Raw genomic sequence first — 25,167 nt, forward strand, 5'->3', positions numbered from 1 at the left:
GAGGGAGGGGCAAGGTGGAGGGTGGGGGTGTGGCCTTGACCAACTGCCACTTTGCTCGTTTGAAAGCCATGATGTCTCTCTCCCATGGGTGGGCCAAATTCTCTGGGCGGGCAAAGCAGAGAAAGGGGAGGTAATCTTGCTCCTTATGACCTCATAACAAGCAAGATTCCAGAACGGTCCATCTGAGCTTTCATTTTCTCAAAGGCAGAGCAGGATACCCAGGGCTCGGTTTACACCTATCACCATTTCAAGCCAATTGGGGACCATAGGCAGGCTGGGGGAACGCATATTAATGTAAAAAAACCTCATAAAGTGAAATTTTCATGCCATGGGACCTTTAAGGAAAGCCGTGAATGCGCATCTCTCTAAATTACTTCATCCTGGCTCGACCTAGTCGCACCTCCTCAGCCTGGCTTGGTCTTGGTGAAACGCACCAAGCCAGGCTGCACAGGTTAGACTAGGTCAAGCCTCGCTTTATCAGTTATCCTGGATTTATAAATTCTGTTTTTGTGAAACAGACCCCTGGAAAGCTTACCACATATAGATGGATTCTTCCATTGAATTTTTTAACTTTCAATAACTAGATATCATATTTGGAAATTCAATAAGCACAATAATTACCCACAATCCACATTCTTTTTGCATAAACAACATGCTAGTTATTATTTAAATGCAAAGAAATGCTTTGCTGTTATTTTGAGTGACCGTATGGGTGACATTTCAAAAATATATATTTGCAAAAGATACAAAGTTTTCATTGTAAAAAAAAAGCAAACAAACAAAAAAGCAATTTAACACTGATAATATGGTATAACAGAATGACAACACCTCTAAGCAACAATCCAGTAAACATGGTCATTTGCAATATCAGTTTATAAACGGATTATCAGTTTACAGTTAGAGCAAAGTTCAGACAAAAAAAATTTGATTAATTTTTACAAGGAAATCATGCTGTAAGTGCTGTTACTGCTTAAGTTATGCTGTTACTTAAAGGTACCCTGTGGAGTTTTTGACCACTAGGAGTGCTATGGAGCAGTGTTTGTATGAATTGGTCCCCATTTTATTTGTATTGTGCGCACAAATGACGATGCACTTGGACACCCGCGAGCACACGGGTGGCGCTATTCACATCTGATCGACAGTAATGCAGCAACAAAGGTAACAATGCGTGGACAAAACCAATAATGAAGAAGAAGACTGTAAGATGGCACATGTGGATGTAAGCAATGGACAATTTAAAATATTCCAAAAATCGGCTTTGCAAATGTTTTATGAGGAAGGAAATGCATTTGTTGGACCTTAAGCATGCACACAATGCATTCTGGTGAGAAACATTGACTGTAAATATATGTTTTGATTGTTGAAGAAAATTGGAAGGGACCTTTAATGTACATATCATGACATGGAGGCATTTCATTTTCATCTTCATATCCACAATGAATTAAAAGGTTTATACTGTTACATAATATATTACAAATATAGTCTAGTTGAAACAAATACATTTAATTAGATCTTTGAAATATAAGCCATTAATAACCGTATCAATGCTAGCTAATGCACTCACTGGGCTCTAAATGTCTTGTACAGGGTTTTGTAAAGAACTCAAGGACAACATTTCAGGAAGGGTATTAACTGTGAATTTTTGGTATTAAAATATTGTATGTCAGCTAAAAGTTGGCAGGGCATGCCCATGGACAATTGCATAACTGTTAAGGCTGATGGAAAAATGTGATTAGGTTGGCAGGGCATGGTAAAACGAGTGCTGAGTCAAGGGAACACCCTAAAGTTGATTGGGCAGCGACGGTGGCATGAAAAATGATCCTGTTGCTTCGAGAATGATCCGGTGACGGCATAAGAGTGGGACACACAGATATCTGTGGGTTGAGGGTGCTTAGACCGTAAAAAAATAATAATAAGTACCATTGGAAATAGGTGCTCTGGGAATTTGGCTTCTACTGTCTGGCTTAAAGATCTAAAGTATAACATGTAAATTCAATGTGCTGTGTTCAAATACCACCCGGGCTTTTGTCTCATGTTTTCTTTCTCTCTCTGTCTCCCTGTCTTTGCTTGGATATACTGTAGATCCTGACATTCAAAAACAAATGATCCTGTTCTCATTTTCTGGAAAGAAGATGAAGCGGCTAAATCAAATTGTGATCCAAGATTTGGCATATGGGTCATTGAATAAGTATACCAGACAACAGACTAAATTCATGTACATGCAAAAAAAAAAAATCTATAAAGTGACAAGTGTACCTAAAGTGACAAGATGTTTGTGACAACATGGCTCTGATGTTTTTTGCCTTCCACCAAAACATAAAATGGCCTGTTAAATATCCTTTGCTGCATTTTCTCATGCCGGAGGTGGGCTGATTCAAAGAAGGATGACAACATGCTTGGAAGATTATCAAAAGCTTCTGCGAGCATTCAGAGGAGTTTTGAGCCGCTAAAGGAACCGTACAGTCAGAGTTATATTTGAGGTTTATAACCTGGATGAACCTTATTGTTCGCCTTCATCACTGTTTGCTGCTGCAACACAGGGGAAGTTTCAGCAATAGGTTTGCATTTCTAAGAGTCTGCAGAGAGCAGCCATTTGTTTTAGTGCAACTAGACTATGAAATGAGCACACTATGGACCGAAATTATCACCTCAGTGCTCATTTCCAGCAGCAAACATCATTGCTTATAGTGTAGTGAGATGCTTCTGTATTGTGTAATATTGTGTGAGCCATACTGCGTGTTTTGTTCTTTTGTGCTGTATTGTGTCAACTGTGGAGGCATCATGAAATCATAAACTACTATCAATACGGTCTTGATTTTATGAAATTAGTCAAAGCCGGTCCACATGACCATTCTGTCTCAGTCCATAATAATAATAAAACCAAAAATTTGCAAAAGGTGTGTGTTACTGTTTGATTTGACTGTGTTCATTCAAGGCATATTTTGGAGGTGGCGCAATTGCATACAAAGTCAATGGAAACAGGCTAAATAGACACAAATACGCCCAGGGTGGCGCGAATGGCACAAAGACGCGTCTGCACACATTGAAAATGTGGAAAAAGCAGGTGCTTCATTGGATGTTTGGGGTGAATAACCACGGGCTGCACAAGCAGTCCAGCAGTCAAATTGTCTTCACTTTCTGTCAGAAGACACCTTAAAATGAATAAGACGACATTTTGGAAATAACACTTTTTTGTTTTCTTACGTCCTGTCTAGGGCTGCAACTAACGATTATTTTCATAGTCGATTAACCAGCAGCTAGTTAGCTTAGCATAAAGACTGGAAACAGGAGGGAAACATAGCTTGGCTATGTCCAAAACGATAAGTTGTGGTTTTATTGGTTGTTTTTTTGGCTCTTGTCATATTTACGTTGCCAGGTAACCAGCAGAGACTTCACTAAATTGCTGCTCCAGCACTAACTCCCAATAAAATGGCAAACGGTCACTTTTACACTATTTATGTTAATATGTGAGCTTTAGAAGTGCTGGTAGAGGTATTATTTTTAGGCTGGCTGTTTCCCATGTTTCCAGTATTTATGCCAAACTAATAAACTAAGCTGGTTGTAGTTTTATATTTAGCAGACAGAAATAAAAGTTGTAACAATAATCTCGCTTGTCTCTCAGCAAGGAAACAAAGTTAAATTTTTTTATTTAACTGAAATCAATCCAAACCTGAAATCCAGCTGCTTTGATTCTGGTAATTACTTGAAATAACAACTCATTTTTGGAACACATTTTCCCTCCTCTATGCACTATCTAGTGCAGTGTGGCTATAGGCTACAATGTGTAATGGGAAGTCATTAGCTTTTGGTCTGATGCAGTTTGTTCTCAGTCCCTCACTGCTACATTTATATTTCATATCTTATGTTTCACACTGTATTAACAGCTGTGGCTTGTTTTTGCCATCTGCAGACAATTACTTTAGTTTACTTGGCTTTGTAATAATAACATGTTTTCTTCTTGCAACTCTCTCAATAGACAACGTACTGCAAATTCTTGACAGGTGCTGAGGCATTTGCTCGGGAGACACGATGAGGAGGATTATTACTGCATTATTTAGTTCTCCTGGAATAAACAAACACATTCCCTTCCTGGCATCATGTGCGACTACCAAGTCAGCATTGTGTTTTGCATCGCTCCTGCTCGGAGCAGCCAATTATGATTTACGTTGGCTACCAAGAACCTCTGTGCCCCTTTTCACTACCAACAAGACCCACTTAGTGTCGAATATTTTCCCCTCCATACCCTCTCATTTGCTCAGTATCTCCTCCTTTTATGACCTTTTTACATTCACCTTGCCTTGTTTCACCTACTTGCTATCGCCGCAGTGGCTCAGGTTCCGCTCCGCAGTCTAGTTTCAGTATAATAACTTGACACTTCACATTGCATTAGTCTTAGTCCCGACAACAAGGTTATGTGACCTATAGTGTCAGGGAGCATACACCATACTTGCCTGGAGTAGCTATTTATCAAGACAGCTTTGGGCCACCTATGATTTAGAGCAGAACAAATACAGATGTGAGGCGGTTATACTGAGGACATATTTGTCCAGCAACCAGAATTTTGGCTAGCATACACCATCACATCTCTCACAGAGACTTGAATGGGACATTTAATCCTATATGAGTCACCAGGATGCATGTCATTACATAGTAAACATAATAAAAGCATTCATGTCAAATGTTTGGAAATTCTCTGTGGTGGGAAATATGGAAAATGTAACATTTTATTCCTTCATGAATGTATACAAACAGATATAAGGCAGTTATATTGAGGACATATTTGTCCGGCAATTTTGGCTAGTATACACCATCACGTCTCTCACAGGGATTTGAATGGGACATTTAATCCTATATAAGTCACAAGAATGCATGTCATCACATAGTTAATAAAATAAAAGCATGCATGTCAAATGTTTTAAATTCACTCATGTGGCGTAAATTATGAGAAATGTGACATTGTATTCCTTCATAAATGTATAGATCTTGCTTTTTTTTGTCTCAACTACAGATTAGGAACAATTAGTGGAAGTGTGGAGGGCCATGCACTGGGTGAATGGGGAGAGGAGGGAAGGAGGCCGGCACTGAACCCCGAGGAAGTCATTAGGAGACCAGTGACCTCACTGGTGCAGCGCTCAAAGAAGCTGCCCACTGGCATGATGTCATATTTTACATGCCATCAGTCATTCTACCACCCCTGGCAATCAAACCTGACGAGGACACAGATATTGACCATTTGAGATCAGGAAGAGCAAACGTGTTAAAGTGAGCTCACATTTATGTGGACATTTTGTGTTTATTGCAACAGATCTCCAGTGATGACGTTTTGTCACTTTAATCCAGCGATGTGCAAAAAAAGACAACCCTTGGGCAACATCCTCCACCACACTCCTTAGAGCACATCTGGTGCCTAGAACAATCCCTCATAGTATAAGAGAAATAAAAGGCTTGTAAACTGATTATAGACATGACGTTGCAGTTATAAACTCCCTGTATATTCAGATTGTTAATCTTTCTGAGATGGACACTCTAGTCTTTAAAAAATGACCTTTGACATAAAGTGTATGATTTAACCCAATCCATTTGCTGTTGTTTTCTCAATGCACAATATGTGATCAGAAAATATGTGATTAGCCCATTTAAGACAATCATGTTGATTTTTCGCTGGGCATCGGCCACTGTGGCCAAAAGTGGATTAAGGCAGAATGAATTTCCCTATATTCCCCAAGATTCTCCTGAAGAACAAATGAAAGACCTGGGCATTTACCAGGCAGGGCAAAAGATGGGCTTAAATTGCATCATGGGAAGTGTAGGTTCCAGCGTTATGAACAAATGCTTGAATTGCATCATGGGTGATATTTGGGAAAAAATACCTAAATGCAATTCAACCTTTACAATATGAACTGCTGTGGCTGATGTTGTAACACATAACTTCCTGTTTGCCCAAATAATTCCTCTGGGACATTACATGACAGTAAACAGTATGTTTGGAGCAATACACGTTTTTCTATACACTGTAGCACCATCAATATGATGTATATACACAATGTGTACAACATGAATTGTACACTGTATTTGTATTTTTTTACTCACTAAGCATTTCCCTGTGCATTAGCCCTCAGAGTACCGCATTAGACAAGGGTCATCAAGCAAGCTCAGATTAAACGTCATTTATAGCCACAGACAACAACTCTACAGTGTGTTGTCAAGCAGGCTGAGCTACGAAAAGTATTGTTGTGAACAACAGAAAAACTGAAACCCTTTGACTAACTGACTGACACAATCATGATTAAACCAGAGAAAGAAAAACTGTAAGTTTACTGGTAAACCAGGTAGCATTCAAACAACACCGTGTACATTTGCATTCATCAAAAATCCCTCGAGACTTTTCACATTTCTCTGCATTAAGCTTGAATGTGTTTCAAGAATCATCTCAGGAGGCAGTGTATCCGGCGTGGCTACTATGTTGATCTGGGCTACGATCTGCACTACTGTGCTGCATAATTTATTTTACTGCACGAGAAGTAAAACCCTGATCGCTCTTCGACACAATCGCAGCCTTAGTAAATGTGTTTATCTTGTTTATTCCTCTCTCTCTCTCTCTCTCTCTCTCTCTCTCTCTCCCTCCCTGGGTCTCTGGGGTCTGAGCGGCCCCTGTCTGCTTCCTGGTGGTGTCTGGGAGCCCAGGTCTATGAGGCACCAGGATCATTTTCCCTCTGTAGCTGTTGTCACTAGCATGGACCCAGCTAATTCATCTTGCTAATGGCAGGTGGGTCAGTTGAGCGCTGTAATTGTGATTTCCGTTTTTTTCTCTCTCTCTCTCTCTCTCTCTCTCTCTCTCTCTCTCTCTCTCTCTCTCTCTTTTTGTGTAGCTGTAGTTCCTTGATCTAATAAAAAATAGCAGAACCAGGTTCAAAAGAAGACAGCTCTTTGTGCCATCAACATGTTTTACCATATCATTAGGATAAGATATGCAAATTCAACTGTGGTTTGCAGTTAAAATCAAAATTGACAAATTGTCAAGATTTAGAAGTGCTATACATATTTGGTGGAGCTGATTGTTTGATTAAATACATTTATTCCAAACTGAAATACACAAAAAAACAACAACAACACATTATTGAAGTTGTACCAAATTAGGATAGGAGTTTCGGTAATTTAAACCCTTAGATTGGATCTGTGTTGCACAGAACCAACTGCTGGTCACGAGATAAATAATAAAATATCCCTTTTCCCCCCAGAATGGATATAATGAACTCAATGCTTTTAACAGATTTTTTTTCTTCTTCCTCCTTCCAGCAGCCAGTGGGAGTCACTGGAGCATGACTCTCCAGAGAGCAGTGGACATGGAATGAGCCCGGGCTGATTTCAGTCAGGAGGAAGGTCGTCACCACACAAATGAAAAACATGAGAAAGTGGTTGAAGGTCTAATCAAGTCCTCAGACTGCACTCACTGGGAGCAATTAAGTTCCTCCCTCTCCCTCAACATAGGTAACCAGATCCTCCTATTGACATTCTCAATAAAAGGTCATTTACTGTATGGATAAAATGATCAGCCTCTATAAACCTGAGAACCTTATAGCATAAAATGAACTTGAAAATCGTGGTCAGAGCTTTGACCAAAAATCGCACAGTATTTACAAAATTGACAAGGACGTAAAATCGAAAAAATTATTCACATAAAAGAGCAACAGGAATACATTTAATACAATAAATGCTTGCGCTGTGCGTTTGGAATCTACACGCAGGATCTTCACTGCATGAATTTTAGGGACCTTGGCAGCAAGTGCCTCACCCAACCGCAGGTATTCATTACCATCATTGCTAGTCTGACACAAATTAAGTCCTGGTACTTTCTGTACTTGCCTCTCAGACCACAATACTTCATCATAAGTCATCCTTAATTTGTATGGTTGTCGCAGGCACTTGTTGTCAAGTCTGTTAGCTCGCAGCTCCCTTTGTCAAAACCTGTCAGGGCTGCACGGACTGGCAGGGAGAGAAGGGAAGACGATTTTCACACTCTGATTCCACCTTGAATGCCCACAAAACTCTTGTTTGCCTCTGAGCCAAAATGTAAAATTGTCCTTGCAAGTATACTTGTCGTACACTCTCCCTTCATATGCATTTTTTCAGGAAGTGTGAAGTCACAGCGAGAAGACTATACGTGACACACCACTATAGACAGAATTCTACACCGTCCAAAATGTAAAATGATGATGCCGTTTTGGCTTTAAAACCCCATTTCAAAGCAGGATTGGTGACAACACGTTTCCCTTCACCATTTTCATCCCCCGGGAGGAATCCACCTGTCTCTTTTTCTTCTCTGAGCATCTGGCTTTTACAACACAAATTAAAATTAAATGCAACTTTGATGCTTACGAAGTAAAATTGAATAAGGGGTGAAAATGCTCTTAAGAGGTGGGATTGGCAACGGTTTTAGCTGCAGAAAACACCAAGATTTTGGTGTGACCTATGAGTCAGACTCTCCTTCTTTCCTTCAGGTACACATTCTCTTAAGCGTGTCTAGATCATTTGAATCTTTAACACAGTGAAACTGAGTAACACATATTATGGCCTTTTTTGTGGGCAGCTTTTGAGGGTTACCAACCATATGTCCCCAGTCAAGCACACATAATGGGAAGGGTGGTCAAATTACCCCTTTTGCATTCTGCCAAAGAACTGACACAGTCAGGAATGGATTGGCCATCGGGAGTACCGGGAGATTTCCCGGTGGGCCGGTCTATTTGCGTGGGCTGAATGGGCTGCACTCTGTCTTTGATTGACCGGCCCACAGAGAAGAAAGAGATCTCATGATTGGCCCACTGGTTTATTTCTCATCTGAACACTGGCCAATCACATCCTACTAGGGCCCACTTCCATCCAACCATAGAAAGAGCGCATTTAGGTCCTGCCTACACCGACGGCGAAAATAACTCCACAAAGTGCCGGTAGCTAGCTAAAACACGAGATTTAAGCATGTCAAACGATGATTTTAGTACCCTTGTCTACCAGAGAGGACAAGTTAGCTGTTAGTAAGCTAATGTTAGTTATGTATTAGCAAGCTAAGGCACTTGCAAACATAGTACTGTAGCTTTCTGATTTATCAACATTTCACAATAACACAAGTGTTAGCTACATACTGTGTACAAAATGCAGCTTTAGCTTAAAGTGCTCATATTATGCTCATTTTCAGGTTCATAATTGTATTTAGAGGTTGTACCACAATATGTTTATGTGGTTTAATTTTCAGAAAACACCATATATTTGTTGTACTGCACATTGCTGCAGCTCCTCTTTTCACCCCGTGTGTTGAGCTCTATCTTTGCTGGGAGTTGCACATGTGCAATAAGTACTGCTAGCTAGTCAGTTGCAGAGTATGAGGGTGTGCCAGGTTAGCAGCAAGGCCAGCATTATAACGTGTGTTACAAAGTGACGCAAGGAAGTAAAGGCTGGACTACAATAGAGCTGTTTGGAGCAGTTTGTGAACAGTGTTTTCTGGTGGAGATGCTAAGTCCCTTTGGGGTGGACTTTGGGCTTTTTCACTTTGTAAACCTGTAATGTGCACAAAAAGATATATAACACAATAAAGGAAAGGGGAAAAGTCAAAAAGCATGATATGAGCACGTTAACTTACAGACTTACCACTTGTTAATTAGCGTTACACAAGACATCTTGATGACAGCCTTGCTCCATCCTCAGCCTTTAGCCATCTTGCCATCATGGCCAGGCAGACTTTTTGACCCAGTGAGTACATTATCATACTCTCTTACTTAGCCTACCACTCAGCTAAGTGACAGTATTACGGGCTGGCATGAAGGGTTCAACATTAACTTTTTCTCCACCAGCTAAATGGTTAGTGAATGTTAAAATGTAACTTTTTTTTGGCTGGGTGAGTCAAGCAAATCTACCAGCCATTTACATATTTTACCAGCATTTGGCTGGTAGATGGTGCTAATTTTGAACCCTGCTCATACGTTCATATGTTGAAGGGGACTGCAAGGACGGTAGGTGTCCGTCCGATTGCGGTGGGCTGTTCTAGGTCTCAAAAGTCAGATTTTTGGACACAGTCAACGCTAAACATACAGGAATATTAACATAAGAGTCCTATGGGATCTAAAAATAGCTTTGCAAGTAATACAGTAAGGAAAAAAATACTCTGCACTCCAGGACAACATTAAGAGGAAACACAAAAATCAGCTGCAGAGAGAAAAATGTAAATGTGTGATAGCAGGGAGTCAGCCGTCATTTCACTTGAAATTCTTTTGCTGCCACCCCTCTGTCTCATTAATGACTTCCACAGCAACACACAGATTCCCCTGGGCTCTTTACCAAAAAGCAATAAACACTGTATCACACTGACTCACCAATTGGCAAACGCCTGCAAACAAAACAAGAATCAAAGTAACCAATTAACCAGAAAACCTATTCGCTCTGATTGGTAACACTTTAACTTTTCTGAATGTAGTTGACCTCAAGACACCATATAAATGCTCTACTCGCCTTCATTTTCAAATTACATAATTAGTATGACAATAGCTTTGATATTGACTGTTTATAAGTAGTAAACATCTGATATAGCTAAACTAAATACCTATTACAGGTGTGTGTGTGTGTGTGTGTGTGTGTGTGTGTGTGTGCTTCCAATGGTGCCAATTAATAATAATAATAATAATAATAATAATAATAACAATAATACTACATTTTATTTATAGCACTCAAGATCACCTTACAAGAAAAAACAATGTACTAAGTTAGAAACAATATAACAATCAATCATAAAAGGTACAGGGCATATTTACAAAGCAAAAAGAGAATAAGCCAGTTTAAAAAGGTGTGTTTGTAAGTGAGTTTTGGAACTGGAAAGACAGTCAGTGTTGCGGATATTCGGTGGAAGGGAGCACCAGATGCAGGGGACTGAGCGACTGAATGCTCTAAGCCCAAAGGTGGTCAAATGGACGGAGGGCTGAGTGAGGTGTATAGAAGTGGAAGACCTGAGAGTACGGGTGGGTGTGTTGATGTGATCGAGATCAGTGAGGTAGAGAGGAGCGAGGTTGTGAATGGCCTTAAAGGTGAGAAGCAGGATCTTATAATCAATGCTGTATTTAACCGGGAGCCAATGAAGCTGCTGAAGAACAGGAGTGATATGATTAATGGAAGGGGTTCTGGTGATGATGCGAGCAGCAGAGTTCTGAACCAGTTGACGTTTGTGTATGGATTTGCAGGGAAGACCATAGAGAAGGGAATAACAGTAATCAATGAGTGATGTAACCAGGTTATGAACAAGAACGGCTGTGCTATCAGATGTGTGAGATGGATGGAGGCAACAATCCCAGAAATGAAAAGTCTAACTTTGGAGAAGAAGAGGACATACTTTGACGGGATAAACGCTACTAGCCACTGCATGGAGAAGGGGTGGGGGTGGTGCGCAATCACCGAAGGCTTGCATCATGTGGATGCGCCGTCAGTGTTGTTGTCATTACTTAGAATTCCTCATAGGGGGCGACAAAAACTAGGCACTATAAAGTAGGCTTTGTAAAACACTTGTGTAAGAACATGCTTAGTAAAACACAATTTTCTTAAACTGTTGTATTACTATCACGGAAATGTTACAGGAGAAGATATAAATATTATTTATGACCCGTCTTCCTCCGCAACCCACACACACACAATCGTCAACGGCAGAACACTGAAATGTCTGCATGTGAGGAACACAAGAGTGCTAACTAGTAAACAGACAACCTGGCATGTATTTCTCTGCTGCACTGCTACCACAGAAAGCCCAGCCAGGGCGCTGCGTGTTGTGCGTTGAAGTTGGACCAAATTCACTTACAGACCAAAAGTACACAATGTTCTCTGTATTAGTCCCAACACTGCCTGCCGGGCTACTGGTTGTGTTTCAAAATCAGAGAAAACAATGAAGATAATCGGCCATTTACTTGCTGTCATGTTCCAGGTCTTTGTGCTCTCATTTCACATGGCTGCTTTTCTGCATGATCTAGTTGTGAAATAAAGCATGCATGTTTGCAGGTGAATTTGTTGTAAAATAAATTAGCAAATAATGAACTATTCCCATATAACTTAAAACAATAATTCAACAAATGAAAGCAGATGCATGCAACACTGAATTTGTTTTATTGCCCCGAAAACCATTTTCTCCATAATGTAATAAATGCTTTGTGAGATTTTGCACATTGCAATAGAGTCAGAGTGCAAAAATGTGTAGTGCTCTGTAAAATATGAATCTCATGTTTTCTCTGCCTCAGTATTAAATTAACTACAGTAAATCCAAGACAAAACAGCAACCATGAAATGTGAAGAAACTGAATAATCTAAAACTAGAGTTTGAGGAAACTCTTTATGGAAAACATGATAATTGTCCCCTACAGAGTTCACATTTGGTTACACGCCTAATAAATTAGCTTCAGATTGCTAATATGATGCTGAAAGAGAAAAAAGTCATTGCATTAGAAGAAACAGCCTTTAAACTGAGAATAAACTGCATAGTTCTTATTTAAAGTCAGAAGGCTTCTCCTGTTTGTGAAAGTTACCCTGTCATGTCATAATGAAATCAAAATGCAGATGTTATATACATCATAAAGCAATGATTTTCTTGATGACAGTTAGCCTACTGTAGATGAGAAGATTGATACCACTCTCAAATATATCTGTATGCTAAATATGTAGCTGGAGCGAGCAGCGAGCAGCTGATTAGCTAAACTTAGCTTAGCTTAGATCAAAGACTAACAGGGGTAAACAGCTAGCTTGGCTTTGTCCAAAGATAACATATCCACCGAGCAGTACCTTAACACTAGAAGTGCCGGAATTCCATAAATACTAGAACTGCCGTGAGTGGTCATTTTGACCGCCACATTCCAAACTCTTTAATCTCTCTTGATAAATACCTAATTGCGATATTGTATTATGCATTGTGTTAGGATATCTTTAGAAAAACGTAATAAAACCGAAATGTACATTTTAACGAGTTTAATTATACATTTGAGTAGTAAGACGTGTTTCAATAATTCATTTCATGGTATAGTAAACCGTCATTATTCCATACATTCCTATCTCGAAATATATGGAGTGGAAATTCATTCAACTTAACTCATAACAGCCAAATAACAATTATAAGTATCTTATTTGAACATTTAGCTATAACCTAACCTAACCTGGCTGCTCTGGTGCGCAGCGCTGTTCGGACCGTGCGCCGCTGCCCTTTTTTCCTCCATAAACTCCGCTCTCAGCTCCTCTGCCAGTTGCTGCATGAACTTCCTCCGGACAATTTTACTGCTGGTGCACTTCTTGGAGAGGATGTGTGCAATGATTCCAGCCAGATTGAGGATGTATAAGTTATATAAACATGTAAACAGCCACCGGTCTACGTGTACCGCGCCTTTCACAGAGCGAGTGCTCGGAGCTTGCCTTCTGATTCAGAACAGAGTCCATCCACGCCGTAGTAGCCTACGTTACCGACTCTGGCTTTGCCTTCGGCCCATCGGTGATGCCCACACTTGTTACTCGAGACCGCTAGTTACGTTTCTCTGACAGAGACTATGGTAGTTACTAAGCAACCAAGATGCATCTTCATCCGTGCAAAAGATAAAAAAAATCGAAAATCCGAGCAGTCAATATGACCGTGTATGGCCGAAATAGGTAAAAGTGATTGTATTTTCTTTGCCTTTTGTGTAATGTATGTAAAAACAATTTTAAATTAAAATACAGACTATTTTAGGAAAAGTCAGGCAGCAGCAGGATTGTATTTTTTTATTCAGCAAAGTTATTACACATATAAATTTCAAAACGGTCAAAATGACAGTCATGGCCGTTCTAGTGTTAAAGCTTACTGATTACCTGTACCAAAACTAAAATGTAGAATTGTTTACAGTAGTTAAACTATTTTTTGGCCGGGGGCTGTGTTCCTCTGGAGGTTTTGCTCTTTCACCCACAACCTTCACGGTTACCTTTGGACAGAGTCAGCTATTTCCCCCTTTTTCCAGTTATATGCTAAGCTAAGCTAAACTGGATGTTGCCCTATATTTAGCAGACAAATTGGCACTGTTCTCTTCATCCAACACAAACATGAATAAGCACATTTTCCCACAGACATTTTTAAAGCTATTTCTTCATTTTACATAGTTTATAAGTATTGATATTGCCACAGTGTCTGTGGTAGGGCATTCAGTGGAGGAAACAATGCATCCGAGTCTTTTGAATAAGTAAAGAGCGGTATTACTAACCCATTCATGTTGGCACTATCAGCAATGAATCATGGATGTGGTGATGGGCTGTATTTATCTGAGAACAGGACAGGGACTGAAGAGGGTTATCAACAGTTTCACACATCCACTGATTCCTTTTGAAGCGAGATGCACCATAAAGACGCAAGAACAAGAACAGCAACCAGCACAAAACGTTGGCAAAATTGTCATCCTGTAATTATTTATGGAGTAGAGCATTTAAAGTAATTACTGAGGTGCTGCCACAAAACAAGCCAAGTTTGTTCTGCATGGCTTCAATGGGAAAAGCAAGTTTCAGCAAAAGGTGTCACACCCATATACATCTTGTTATGTGGTCATAGTGCTTACTTGCAAAGTGCCAGTCTTACTCATGTCTGAGTGGGCATATGCCACACAAAGGACCCCTCACGCAGAATGGATTCTAGTCACTGTGTAAGTAGAAGTAAAGTTGTACTGATGCATTGACATGACATCAGAGCAAACGTCGACATCAACACATAGCTGGCTATCTTTGGAAAAGTGATGATGATCTTGGCTGTGCTTCTCATCAACAGTGAGAAAGATTGCAATGTACAGCTGTCTGCGTGCCACATCCATTTGACATGTTGACATAGTAGGTCCTTAAAAGTGCATGTGTCAGGAAGTCGGAACTAATAGTGCAATGTCTAACTTCAGAAAATTAGCCAAGCAACGACATAAGCTGTGGCTGCTCTGGTGTTTAGACGCCGTTTCTTGAAAAATGTGTGTGGCACTTGTACGTGAGGCGAGAGCAATGAAGGCGACGGGGAAAGGCTCTGCAGGAGTGGAAAATAAGTGAAATGTAAGTCATAGGTAGCAATATTTTGATAAAGTAATCATGCTTCAGGAGCAAAGCTCGGACTCCGATATGAGCCGTTGGTGATTCCACGCACCTCCTCCGAACATGGCAGCATCAGATTTACAAATTGAAAATCATTAATAATTCTAACCAGGATGTGATAAATCTGGAATCACTCCCGATGAACCTAGACACACTTTCATAAATCAAAAAGATTACTTGGAAATTTTTTAAAATCTGATGTCAAAGTGTCAGGCTTACTAATGGTTTTTGTAGATCCCTTGCCGTGATATATCATTAATCTGAGATACATTTGAAGTGTGTCACCGGGGCAATATGTGATCCCTCTAATATTAGGAATATGCTGGTCTGTGTCAATACAGGAGATAGAAAGGGGGTGCTGGGGAGAAAGTTGCCGTGGGTTACATTTTGATAAGGCGTTTCAATGAATATTTCAAATGGCCGTACACAGCAGCAGGAACTGAATACCCTTACATGTGAATGTAACAAGGGTGTGCGTCACGACAATAGTGATAACGACGATGATCATCCATTGCAATCAAAACAGATAAACTACAGTAGAAATGATAACGTATTTTGATGCAGCGCACGTTTCCCTCCTAAATCCCGAGCATATTCACACAATAAACTCTGCATCCCCCAAAATCCGCATCATTTCTGAAACACCTTTATTCTGAGAGCAGCGTTGCTGAGACTTAAGAGTGCTATTGTGAAAAAGGAGGTATTGACCGTGATGGGGAACAGGGCACCTCTGTAATCTAAATGTCATTCAGTGAAAAGCATCTCCCACACAGCCAATGGCTTTCATCTGAATGTGCCTCCAAAAGATTCAATTACTTTTTCTCTCCTTCTCTTTCTTTCACCCTCTGATCTCCACCCTCCTTCCCATGCACTAGTTGCTTATCTGCTGTGATTATAGTCATTACGAAGCAGCCGTGTCTGTAGTGAGATTTCATCAGGAGCAGACAGTCTCAGCCAGCTGCCTCTGCAACCACGTCCTGTTAAGTAAAGGAGCCCTACAAAGGAGCTGTACACTGAAATGAAATACTCCATATTGATACTGATATTTCATGCACTTCCTGGCTTACCGTAACATGGGAGTGACTTACTAATACATATGTATTCTGTGCCATATATTCTTAAAGCATTATTTACATTTAACGTAAGTGGCTCCATATACAAAGCTGTATAAAGGTAATGCATTGCGGTAATACGCATACAGCTCTGACTGTGTTTCCTATTCCGGAGAGGCAAAGGGGAGAAGTATGGCAGCCCGAGGATAGAGGGCTGTATCAGACAACACAGCTGCTCTTTTCATGTTCAAAATCAGTTTCTCGCACGTCTCCCGTCTAGGTTTCAGCAGAGGGGGTGGAGTTTAAATACGACGGAACAAAACTCATTTTTTGACAATGACATCAAAGGAGATGGCTGCTTTTTGTGTTTGAAGTGGAGCATGTTTGAAGTGTTCTGAAGACAGTGGAGTGGTAGGGCAAGTTCATTGTTGCTTCGCTCTGGGGATGATTATCAGCTGCTATCGGCGCGAATCTCTGAAACAACTGTCAGCATGACATGGGAATAATGATCTCCCTTTTTCACCTGCTGACGTCTAACCAAGTCTGACACCTAAATACCTCCTGCAGTACTACTAGAGTTCAGACATCCGTTCCTCACTGGCTGCAGTTTTAGACAAAATGGAACTCTTCATAAATAATGAATAAATGGTGTTGTAACACACCTAAACACATAATGTGCAAAGTTGTAGGCAAATATAACGGCATGTCAAAGTGTTTGTTAAATTCTTATAATTATAACTCCTCCTATGAAGCATTTATAACTGATGCAGTCAATACATGCCTGATAACACAGTGTAACATAGTTGTAATCAAATATCGTCATTATAAACAACTTTAAACCTGCTGTACATGTGTACAACGAGTTAATAAGTGCTTTATTACGTAGTGTGAAGTTTGTATAAATCAATATATGATTATTTATATAATTTTCTATCTCATATTATTATTCATTATAAACAATTTCAAGCTCTAACCCAAAGGTTTTGCACATGTGAACAGCCACCTTATAAATGCTGATGATGATTACTATATCTGCTGATAGAGACAACTAAGATAACTCAACCGGACACATCCATTCATAAATACTTAGTAATGTTGTGGCAACATAATTGTTAACTATTTATTACACTGAAAAGGGGACCTCCATTTAAAAAGTGTACATTTTGTTTGCCGTATTAATACTAAATATGTTTACAAAATGTAAAAAGTACTTGTCAGTAGTGTGCAATACACTGAAGTTGATACAAAACATGCTATTTATTTTTGCTCAGCGTGAAGGTTCATCTTGTACAGAACTCTATGCAGTGATGAAAACATTTCCTGGTGCAAGTGTATTTTAGTACATTCACCAATGACAGTAATAATATTTAATATTATTACTGTCATTAGATGCGTTGCATGTCTCACTGAAAAATGGGTACGGATTACTGGCAGATGGTGCTGTAATGCAACGCTCTATAGCAACCTAGTTTTAACAGTCTATGGTAGCAACTCGTGCGGTACTCATGCTGTTGTTTATTTGGTTGTCATGGCATCGCGAATGAGTGACGTTCTGTCAGCTGCCCACCGTCAAAGTGGAAAGAGGGCAGACCTACGACTGTTCGTTTTGTGTTCAGCGGAGCGGACAGCTCCGTAAAAGCGTGTTCATTTATGACATTGACAATTTTTTGTTTTTTTTTATAGCATGGTTGATTGTTGTTTTTTTGGGGGCATTTTTGGCCTTTATTTGACAGGACAGCTTAATACATGAAATGGGAAAGAGAGAGGTGGGGGGGAATGACATGCAGCAAAGGGACGCAGGTCGGAGTCGAACCCTGGCCCGCTGCGTCGAGGAGTAAACCTCTAAATATGGGGCGCCTGCTCTACCAACTGAGCTAGCCGGGCGCCCTATGACATTGACAATTTGAAGTAGTGGGGGGACCAATCCTGTAGTGGAAATTGTAAATTATTAAATCCCTTGAATGTCTTTATATCTGTTTTCAACTTCATTACAGTGTGTTATAATAATGTATTAATTGTTTATATAGTGCTTATACATATAGTGTTACCATCATTATATACTGTGTGATTACAGATATGTTATAGGGTTTTTATGAAGTTACATTACATTAATACACATTATAGTAAGTTATACGTCATTTATTAAGTATGTGTATACTGCCTATAACTGCTTACTATATAAATACAAAGGTTCAAATAAAGTATATCTTTTGTTTTTTTAACTCTTTATTATTCAAACATATCTGTTATGGATTTTCTACCAATGTGAAATAATGTGACATGCACAAACAGCACTGGTTTGTTTTCATAGGAAACTTGGCTCTGTCGATGGTGTGAGTCAGAGAGCAATGGCTGACACTGCCCTTAAATCTAAATTGGTGTTTGATATTAGCTGCGATCATATAACTGTGAGCCCTTAATGGTTACATTAACCTAGTAAAATAGACAAGTTAACAGTCCTCCCAATACGTGTGTAGTGAGCTGTAGATTTAGTTGGGCCTCTAAAATCCTCCTCCGCTAACTATTATTGTACATGGGTTGGCAGTCTATAGTCCAGCCTGTAAAATCTTTCAGGAAGGGTCATTAAGGATATTTCATTATCTCCATATTGCCAAGGTCAGGTTGTCCATATATCCACTTTACGGCTGCTAGGGGAATATGCTGCGACTGTAGTATAATAGACCAGAAAATGTCCACACCAGGAATGATGGGAAATCAATATTGGGCCCAGCTCATCAATACAAACCCCATTTTCACAAGCAGGAAGAAGGTACTCGGGGAAAAAATGTTGAGGAAAATAGATTGAATCAGAGGGAGAAAATAAAATAAAACAATGTTTTATTGTTAATAAAATGTTAGTTTTTTTGGTGTACAATATGCTGGGAAGACTCGTCACAGAAGAGGTTTAAACCGGTTTGGCTTGATTTTGTTTTAATCTGCCAGCAGTGGATCAGGCAGTCCATAAATGTCCCAGCACAGTCGTGTAACCACGTTAAAGCAGAAAGAAACATGGGTAGTGACAATGATTTGGCCCATTTGTTACAGCGGTGGCAGGGGGCCTCAATCTGCCTTTGGTTTGTTGGAAGAATGTTGATGCCTTTCAGTTTGTTGCAGGGAAATGTAGGATGGCGACAAACAAAGGGACGTTGATATCATTACAATTTAGGGAGGCTGCGTTGTGCAAACCAGTCAATTCTTACAAAAGAAGTTCTACAATCTGGTCACATGCTTGTATTAATTAATCAAACCCTGAACATAAAACATACATAAGGTGCAAGGTGTAAATATTATAATGTGGAATTGTCAGTACATGTAGGCTGTTTGTTAAATAAACATAGCAGAGCATGTTGTGGTCCAACAAGGAATTTACAATGTGCTATGGTGGAGAAAAGAGAAAACAGCCTGTGGTTGTTTAACCAGCCAGTGGTAGCCTTGGGCGCTGTTTGTTTATGCAGCACAGCTTCCAACAAATGAATATCACACTGGCAAACTGATGTTGCAAAAAAGGACTCTGCATACAAAAGCGTCTCCCTTTTCTTTCCAAACTACAACGAGCATCAAAACAATCCAAAATACTCCAAGTGATGGCCGTTAGTTATCTGTCTCCATTGTTGTAAAATGCTTATTTTCTGCCCTGAATTATTGTATGGCACAAACACTGACTCACTACAGTTACTGTACAGTAGACACATTGTCTTTGTGTGAACATTACACATTGTCTGCTGCATGTTAATGGCTTATTGACCATGTATGGTGTAATGAGACCTTGGGTGCAGGGGCAGCCATGATATATGAGGGTGAAAATTGGCCTCTGCTGCACTGATGACCTAATTTCAATATTCAGGGACTTGGGGATGGAAATGACACTTTTCACATTTAAGTGCTTTGTATTAGCCCCTGGCTTACTGCACCTCTGCCTAATCCCAGTCCACAGACAGAAGCACACACTGCACAGAGAGAGTGCGCACTGGCTGGTGTTGACCCGACAAATTACAACCATTCTTTGCGAACACAGCGAAGTGTGCACCCTACAACCACCAGGCAGCGTGCACGGAGAGAGAGAGCGTTTGACTCGTTCCAGGAGTCACCTTCATCTTTTTCCGTTCTGCTGGCTTGATGCATGCATTCAAGAAAATAAAGCAGAGGCAGATTCCAAAAGGGCTCTGTCTTCAGAGATAACCTTGAGGATGTATGGCATTTAGCATTCCGCACAACCCCGGCCATGGCTTCCTGAAAGCGGTCACGGCTTCCCCAAAGCGCATATTTTGATCCCCAGCCTTACATAGGTAGAGTTTCTTATATTCCTTTTCTTTCTTAGGGGAGAGGCTTCAAACAGAAATTTAAAGACTGTCATTGCATGTTAGGGCAAAAGAGGGATGAAGCTCAATGACCTATTTGCATTTCTGCCTGGGAGAGGAGGAAGAACATGAGGGTGAGGTAAATAGCGGAAGGTTGTGAAAATGCAGATTTATTTATCATTCATCCCTTATTTCTCTTGTATTAGTGAGTGGAGGTGTCATGTTTGGCACATCAAAACTCTGTGTTCTGCCAAAGAGATGTGACGCCAAGAGAAATAGGTGTTGTTTTAACCTTGAGCCTGATTTAAGCAAACATGAATATATTACGCGCAGTATCCCTCATCCCCCAGCTGACGTGCTCGCACTGTATTTTTGCCATGCTCCTGTACATTAAGTGCTGTTTTTACTGCAGACAGGAATATGAGGTGTCAGGCTCTGCACAAAGGACACAGCATGGCAGCGTTGCTTTCTTACTTGACAAGGAAAAACAAAATCCTGAACAATGCTGTGTTAGATTTAACAAAAAATAGAACACTGAGATAGATAGATAGATAGATAGATAGATAGATAGATAGATAGATAGATAGATAGATAGATAGATAGATAGATAGATCTGTTTCACTCACCTGAGATGCTATACTGGACAAGAGCAGATGGGATGCTGTGCTGGCCACAACTACTCCTATGTTAAGAGTGTTTGCAGTGTGTGTGTGTGTGTGTGTGTGTGTGTTTCTTGTGTGCCATGGGGATAGCGCAGTAGCTCACGGTGCTCCGACAGGTCCACCGTGTGTGGTGTTCTGCAGCATCAGCAGCCGGACAGGGGCCAGACGGTGGATTTATGATGCCAGGGAGCGGAAATGACCTGCTTCTGTCATCGGGTGTGTGCCCCATCACGAGAGGCCCTAAACTATATTGGCGCAATTTTTGAAAAATAAAATTTTTTTTTTTTTTTTTTTTTTTTTTTTTTTTTTTTTTTTTTTTTTTTTTTTTTTTTTTTTTTTTTTTTTTTTTTTTTTTTGTGTGTTTTTTTTTTTTTTTTTTTTTTTTTTTTTTTTTTTTTTTTTTTTTTTTTTTTTTTTTTTTTTTTTTCAATTTTTTTTTTTTTTTTTTTTTTTTTTTTTTTTTTTTTTTTTTGTTTTGTTTTACAGCTACAAACTTCCTTAAAATGATTTAGGAATATTAACACTTAGACTGATACGTACTGTATGTCATAGTGTTAGTGTATTACATTATATAGTAGCTTACTTAAAACAATAGAACCCCAAAAAAGTAAGCACTTAATTTCTTTTATTGATACATAATGTATCTATTTGGACAATTACAATCGTTGAGCTGTTTCAAGGTTCAACCTTGAAATAGTGTATAAAAACATCCCATGTGATGTTCTAAACTGTATGTTATATATGTTTAATTCATGCACAGTCTTTATAAACTGTATGAGAGGGGTGATTTCAACTTTCAAGGATTACGTGTGGAAGTGTTGCATGAACAGTGACACCTTCTGGCTTTCTGAAAAGGCATATTTCACCCTTAAAATGTACAGTACACAGGCAGAATTTGTATTATCTGCAAAGGACTAGTTTGCACTAAATACTGCACCTGTATCTTCTGTGTGAGACAATCCAACCAGTCGTTTATATATTTCAGCTGTTGCTTTATGCAGTTTGCAATTGATACACATACATTCAAAAATGTTTAATTCAACTAAGAAAACTAAGGAACACATTGTGTCATATTTTGCATTGAAAATCATGAATTATTACTTAGTTAAGGTATCTAAAGGTAGGGGAGGTATGGGTGGTCATACTGTATAAACGTGCACATGTTGTTGGGACTTCTTATACAAATCTTAAAGAAGCTTTTTTTAACAGAAACGGTGTCATGTCAGCAACAATTTCCTGTTGCAACTTCCATATCTTCAGTTTATCAGAGATCTACTGTACCTGCATATCCATGCCAAAAAAACTAACAGCATGCACTCCTGAGAGGACACGAGCTAATTGCCTTAGCATTTGTGTTTTAAGACCTCATTACTCACCATTCATTTTGTCTGCCAATCTGATCAACAATCTGTATTGAGACCAATTTTGTGATTTATTTGTTTGTGTATTTTTGCACATGGTACAGACTGAAATGATCGCCAGTGGAGGACATAAATGGAACATAGTTGTAGGACATATACCAAGAGATAGTTTTTGTAACTGGAAATGTGTGACCATTGCAGGAACTGTCACCACAGGCTTAGACTCGAATAATATAAAGAAGGCTCCTACTAACAGTGGCAACAAAGAACATAGACTGCCAAGTGGGTAATAAAGGATCCAGCTGTAATTTAATCACGATCATATCTTAAATCAATCTTTTGTCAGCGTAAAATGGATGAAAGATGCTGTAACAAAAGCAATCTCACAACAGTAAATCACTCGATCAGCTCATTAACGAGATGCACAGCATTTATTAAAGGACTAAAAAAAAAGAGCACTTCATTAAATACTTTGCACCATCTCTTTAGGAGGAGTACAAAATTCCAACAGATTTTCAGCTGTTTTGCCATTAAACTGTCTGACCTACTTATGTGATTTACACAGCAGACACCAAATTCTGTTTCTATCCACTTGAACTTCCAAAGATTTCCTTCATCACCAAGCAACCATCTACAGAGCCTTGCCTCACCCATCCACTCCAATGAATATTTTATAAAGATGCAAAGATTTCCTCCATCTCAGTGTGTAATCAAATGCACAACGTGCTGCAGGGATTTAAAGAAGAGATATAAAGTCACATCTTAAGGAAGAAATCCATTTTTCTCTACCCTTGCATTCATTTAGGAATCAATGCCCATCTCAAGAGACGGGCTACTTGAATCACACACAAACGCATGCACACAATTGCAAACCTTTTGGTTATTATTCTGATCTTCTGAGCTTTAAATGCTTTCAGACAGCGAGCATTAATGGACTGCAGATACTTCGAAGGCTACCGTGTAATGGTGCTTAACTCAACAATTCTGAAACATGTTAGTTGGGAGAGAAAATAAGGTTGAACCAGTGAACATAACACAATACTCAAACATGATATATACAGTTTGCATTCATAGTAACTAGTCTATTATCATTATACAAAACAGACTCATGTAACTTGATGAATTCAGCCATTTCTTGTATTCATGTATTGTGATGGAATCTTACAATTTGTTTCCATTTCACAGCAAAACAGAGACAAATGGAAAATACTGAGAAGTGATTCATTTATTACACATATATCTTTCTATAATTATCAAATTTTTCTGCTCAGCCATACTTCCATTAGAGTGAATTCAATGCCCTTTTAATATCTGATCCAGTATTTTCCTTGGAACTATTGGCACAGTGTGCAATCCATTTGGGTCCTCTTGTTATTTTTATTGTCATGTTTGAAATGCTGTAAAGCTGAACTGTTTTAATTAGTACTCTGCACTTTATGGAGATCATTGTTCACGCTTGCCTAATTATGTTGAGATGGCCCAAATCTCCATCAAAGGAAACCATTATCCTACATCGATGGTAAAGCGACGGGATTCCATCTTCGCCCCCTAGACAAGGCTATTACCGCTCTGCCTTGGCTTGGACACGCTAAATAAACACATCAATTTCATAGGTCTGGAAAGTTAGAGATTGTAGTTATCAGCTGCGTATGGTTGATGATACAGATACTGTACTGAGCATCACAAGTGCTTTTGCGCCGGTTGGATCGACCAGCAGACCTCTGTTTAACCACAAAGCTACTCCTGATATGAAACCAGTAGAAAGAAATGAAATGCTATACTTCCATTACTTACATATTCCTTTGTAATGCCATCCTAATGGTGGTATTTAAGAGCAGTGGGGGAGGGGTATGATTGGTGATGTAGTCTTTATTTTTATTTTTTTTTGCATGCATGCATCCTTGCCTGAGAGCCTAGTGAATGTGATGTTTTCAGATTTGATTAGGCAGCCCAGGGGCCTCTGCAGTCCAGCCCTGCAATAGGCCAGCAGGGGCCTTGTACAGGCGTCTCATTGCTCAACATGCCTCAGTGGTGATGTACACATCGAGTGTGACCGCCCGCTTGATTTAAACAGCAGTCCAGCCTCGATGTGGGAGTGCGCTCACTCAGTGCAATATTGTGGCCCATTCATCCAGTAACCACTGGACATTGGTCTCTGCCAAATACGTCGGGCTTGCCATCACATTTGTGTTCGGAGTGAGAGAATCGATGGTGTACGAGCACCGTGAGACTTCATGCTTGTGTGCCGCGTTCCCTTAGCACTGCACAAAACATATTTCAACACAAATATTGACAAGAGCAGATTCAGTGCTGTGTCACAGTGTGGAATCCAATGAATTCAAACTTCCTACCTGCTTCCTGGCTTTATATAGTAAGTGCGTTTGTACACAGGGCTATTGAGCAGCCCTGGTTTGACTACTTTTTTGTTGTTGTTGCAAATATTAAGTTGAATTCATAAGTAACAAAACACACCTCTGCTCACTTCAATGCGGTCAAGAATTTTGTTGCTGCATCATTACTTTGTCCGGTATGACCAGTGGACAGGGATGGATATTGTTAGCATTAGCATCTCTCTGTAATCTACATTTTTGCCTACAGTTGTCTCTGTTCAGCGAGAGTTACATACAAGTAGCTTGCTTTAATAATAGTTAGTTAATGGCATGTTGACATTGTTGTGTATGTTTTACAATAAAAAGTAAAA

The sequence above is a fragment of the Perca fluviatilis genome, chromosome 6 (assembly GCF_010015445.1).
Source record: "Perca fluviatilis chromosome 6, GENO_Pfluv_1.0, whole genome shotgun sequence".
In the NCBI taxonomy this organism is placed as follows: domain Eukaryota; kingdom Metazoa; phylum Chordata; class Actinopteri; order Perciformes; family Percidae; genus Perca; species Perca fluviatilis.